Source organism: Poromitra crassiceps (assembly GCF_964638095.1).
Source record: "Poromitra crassiceps genome assembly, chromosome: 2".
Lineage (NCBI taxonomy): Eukaryota > Metazoa > Chordata > Actinopteri > Beryciformes > Melamphaidae > Poromitra > Poromitra crassiceps.
Genome location: NC_139624.1, coordinates 16333685 through 16338684, shown reverse-complemented (window position 1 = coordinate 16338684; position 5000 = coordinate 16333685). Strand labels below are relative to the sequence as shown.

The window sequence follows — 5000 nt, the reverse complement described above, 5'->3', positions numbered from 1 at the left end:
CAAAGTCTAATCAGATCATCCTTGAGTCTAAGGCGATGTTTGAGGCAAATTTGATGAAAGTCCGCCAAGGCATTTGTGAGATATCGCGTTAACAAGCTGGAAAATGGCGTTTGAGAGGTCACAGTGACCATGACCTTTGACCAGCAAAATTTAATCAGTTCATCCTTGAGTCCAAGTCGATGTTTGAGACAAGTTTGATTAAATTCCGTCAAGGCATTCCTGAGATATCACGTTAACAAGCTTGAAAATGGCGTTCGAGAGGTGACAGTGACCTTGACCTTTGACTTTTGACCACCAAAATGTAATCAGTTCATCCTTGAGTCTAAGTAGATGTTTGAGGCAAATTTGATGAAATTCCGTCAAGGTATTCATGAGATATCGCGTTAACAAGCTGGAAAATGGCGTTTGAGAGGTCACAGTGACCTTGACCTTTGACCACCAAAATGTAATCAGTTCATCCTTGAGTCCAAGTCGATGTTTGAGACAAGTTTGATTAAATTCCGTCAAGGCATTCCTGAGATATCGCGTTAACAAGCTTGAAAATGGCATTCGAGAGGTCACAGTGACCTTGACCTTTGACCTTTGACCACCAAAATCTAATCAGTTCATCCTTGAGTCCAAGTCGATGTTTGAGACAAGTTTGATTAAATTCCGTCAAGGCATTCCTGAGATATCGCGTTAACAAGCTTGAAAATGGCGTTTGAGAGGTCACAGTGACCTTGAACTTTGACCTTTGACCACCAAAATCTAATCAAATCATCCTTGAGTCTAAGTCGATGTTTGAGGCAAATTTGATGAAATTCCGTCCAGGCGTTCCTCAGATATCGCGTTAACAAACATCGTACGGACGGACGTACGGACGGACGGCCGTACGGACGGACAACCCGGATCCATAATGCCTCCGGCCTGGCTATCGCCGGCGGAGGCATAAAAAAATAAAAGAACACGCGCGCGAAACGAACGCGGTGTTTGCGAGTGCGCTGGAATGCCTTAATTGACAATGAAACATTACATTAATAGGGATGTCAGATTAGACAAAAATATTATATCAGAGGAATGCAAGTAGTTATTTTACACAATCCTAGAATAATCATCGATCATTTTCTATTACAATTGCAATCCACAACTTTTTTGATGAAATAGTTTTACCGAATCTGTATTGTACAGTATTGACATTGTGTATAATGTTGGGTGACATGTCATTATTATGCTTATTTTAATTATAATTACACATGTTGCAGATTGCAGATTTTGCAGTAGGCTACATCTATTTTTAAATGACCTGTTGTCCACTCTGTAGAGCCAGAGCCTGGATGAGAACAGACTCATCAGGGAGTCTATTCCTCAAAGCGTCTTGACAATAAACAATATATAGCGAACCCCAAACCTGCCAGAGTCAACATCATCTTGTCAAGTGCAAAGGGCTCTGCTGTCCCAATCCTCCTATTTATCCAATGTGGATCCCTTCCACACTTGATGACTCAACCACTTTCAGATGGCGGCCATTAGAGGGAGTGAGGGTGCAGGGCTTGAGTCTTTAGGGGGCGGATTGGAATTGGGCCAGAGAGTCTAACGAGAGTCGGCCATCTTGACTCTTCTCTCTCTTTACATTGAAGTCAGTGGAGAGAAAACACAGGACCAAATGACCCAGACCGACCAATCACAACAATCAGGAAGCGGGGTTTAAGGTAGAGTCCGACCGATTTATCGGCTGACCGATATATCGGTACCGATATTGCCCTCATTTAGCGTTAAACATCATATCGGTATCGGCGTAAATGTTTGCCCGATAAGCGCTGATACGAAAATATATAATGCAGAAAACATGCTTGGACGGAGCAGAGCGCGCTCTGGCATTGTTTACATTAATCTCAACACTGCAGCACAGCTCTAGTTTAGCCAGCTCTAGTTTATCCAGCTCTAGTTTAGCCAGCTCTAGTTTAGCCAGCTCTAGTTTAGCCAGCTCTAGTTTAGCCAACTCTAGTTTGTCATACAGTTTAAAAAAAAAATCAGAAAGCAGCCCCTGTAACGTTACTTTGAGGAGTACGACAGCACCGAGGTAGCATGATACCAGACATGCAGCGATGCGTCCTCAGATGTCAAATAATTGAACGAAAAGTCAATTTACAGATGCCTCTAGTCCTTTAACACATTGAGTGCCAGCGACGCCATATGGCGTCAAGAGAAATTTACCGTAGGCTGCCAGCGACGCCAAATGGCGTCAATAACTCCAAATTCATATTTTGACGGGGGAATGTCGATCTAAGCCTCTTACATCGCCTCTTACAATATGGGAGCTGTTGAATGTGTCTAACCTATTTTACAGAACCCTTAGGTGGCGACAGTGCCCTCCCGATTAGACAAAGGCCAGGAGAAAAGACAGAAGAAGTCATGAGGAAATGGAAATCGCCATTGATATGCTTGAAGCATAACGTCGTTAGCTGTGCCTGTGAACAGCAGTCATCTGCTGCCACAATTGAGCCCCATCCGTGTCCGCTGCGATAGTCCATCCATATGATTTAGTTGCCGACACGGCGACAGCAGCGTCTTTATGAAAAGTGACATTATTCTCAGCTGGGAGCCGAGGACACGCTGTAAAAAAGCGGGGGGTGCAGGCAGCGGACTTTTCAGTGCAGATCAAACAGAGCAAACCGCAGCAGAGCAGAGACACTCGACTCCTCCCACCACGGAGGAGGAGGAGGAGGGGGGTGGGGCACGCAGGGCACTAACAGCATACAACCATTGACAGTACACACACACCCATGCAGCAGCAGGCTCGATGTTTGTTCAACTCAAAGCAGAATTCATTCTGTCGCCTTTCTAACATAAAGATGTGATTATCTCAGAAACGAATTTCAGCATGCTCTTTTCGGTCTTTTCGGTTTCCCTGGGGAAAGTCCCTTGATAACGTCCATATATTTAAGCCATGTGAATCAGATGATGCAGCCCGTAGCCCAGGAATCGCTTCTGCAATATTCTCAGCACGACACAGTGTATTCCCAAACATCCTGACGTACGGCAACACAGGAGGGACACGCACAGAGCCTCACAGACTACATAGGTTCATAGACTGTTCATAGGCTATACAGCCACATGAAATACAGAATAGTCTGTTACAATACAAACTTTCATTTATTTGTTAACGTGTAACACGTGGAAAGTATATGAAAAGTAGCCTAATTAAGACAAATGGCTTTTAATAACTAGAATGTCACAATAAAATGCTGATGATGCCAGGCAGCCGCCATATTGGTTATCCAACATCGGTATCGGTCACAAAAATCCATATCGGTCGGTGACATAGAGAACATTTAAGTTACATTGGCTTTATTTACATAATCAATAGCCATAAAGCAGTTACACATAGTTATTCATCATAAATAACCCCAGAGGTGCCAGTTCATACCACATTAACCCCCGAGGTGCCAGCTCATACGACATTAACCCCCGAGGCACCAGCTCAACCTTACAAACACAACACACACAGCAAGGGGCCGGAGTCCCATCAAACTAGATTTGAAGGCCACATAGCGGCCTGACGGTAAGTGGCACCAAATTGGTAGTCAATGGGAATGAACTCCTTCAGGTCTCGTCTACTAAATTCCTTGAAATTCTGATTGATGAGAGTTTGTATTGGAAAAATCACATTCATCTCGTCTGCAATAAAATAATGAAGTCATTTGGTATTATCAGAAAAATATCCAGGTTGGTTAATCAATCATGTCTCTTAACCCTTTATTACAGTTTAATTTACCCACATCTCTTATGGAAATATCGTATGGACGAGTACATATATCTCCAGTTTTCACAGAATTCAAATCACACAATTTTTTTTTAGGTTAGCTCCATTTTCCAACAGATTCGAAGCAGCTCCTAAAAAAAGAAACTAAATACTCTCCATATCATCATGCTTGACTCATTTCATTTGTCCACCTTACTGCTGGATTTCAAAGGCACTGCCACAGCACTGCCACAGCACTACCACAGCACTGCCACAGCACTACCACAGCACTGCCACAGCACTGACACAGCACTGCCACAGCACTATCACAGCACTGCCACAGCACTACCACAGCACTGCCACAGCACTGCCACAGCACTGCCACAGCACTGCCACAGCACTATCACAGCACTGCCACAGCACTACCACAGCACTGCCACAGCACTGCCACAGCACTGCCACAGCACTGCCACAGCACTATCACAGCACTGCCACAGCACTATCACAGCACTGCCACAGCACTGCCACAGCACTGCCACAGCACTATCACAGCACTGCCACAGCACTGCCACAGCACTGCCACAGCACTGCCACAGCACTACCACAGCACTGCCACAGCACTGCCACAGCACTGCCACAGCACTGCCACAGCACTGCCACAGCACTGCCACAGCACTACCACAGCACTGCCACAGCACTGCCACAGCACTGCCACAGCACTGCCACAGCACTATCACAGCACTGCCACAGCACTACCACAGCACTGCCACAGCACTGCCACAGCACTGCCACAGCACTGCCACAGCACTGCCACAGCACTGCCACAGCACTATCACAGCACTGCCACAGCACTGCCACAGCACTGCCACAGCACTATCACAGCACTGCCACAGCACTGCCACAGCACTGCCACAGCACTGCCACAGCACTGCCACAGCACTACCACAGCACTGCCACAGCACTGCCACAGCACTGCCACAGCACTGCCACAGCACTGCCACAGCACTGCCACAGCACTATCACAGCACTGCCACAGCACTGCCACAGCACTGCCACAGCACTGCCACAGCACTGCCACAGCACTGCCACAGCACTGCCACAGCGGTAAGAGTAGGCTCCTTTGTTACTTCAATGTTTTCTTTGTTCTTTACAAAAGACTCACCTGTCTCTCTCCCTGCACTGACTGTGTAGCTTATTCACCTTATGTTCAGACCTTACAGTGGACCTTATGTTCAGACCTTACAGTGGACCTTATGTTCAGACCTTACAGTGGACCTTA

At 46.1% G+C, this 5000-nt stretch overlaps 1 protein-coding gene across 1 annotated transcript in view; it reads right to left on the bottom strand.

The window, feature by feature from the left end:
* The window catches only part of LOC310798616 (receptor-type tyrosine-protein phosphatase mu-like), a gene marked incomplete at both ends in the record, with an annotated part of 303831 nt that overhangs the window by 150325 nt on the left and 148506 nt on the right, over window positions 1-5000 (bottom strand). The gene's annotated exons all lie outside the window — the stretch shown is intronic.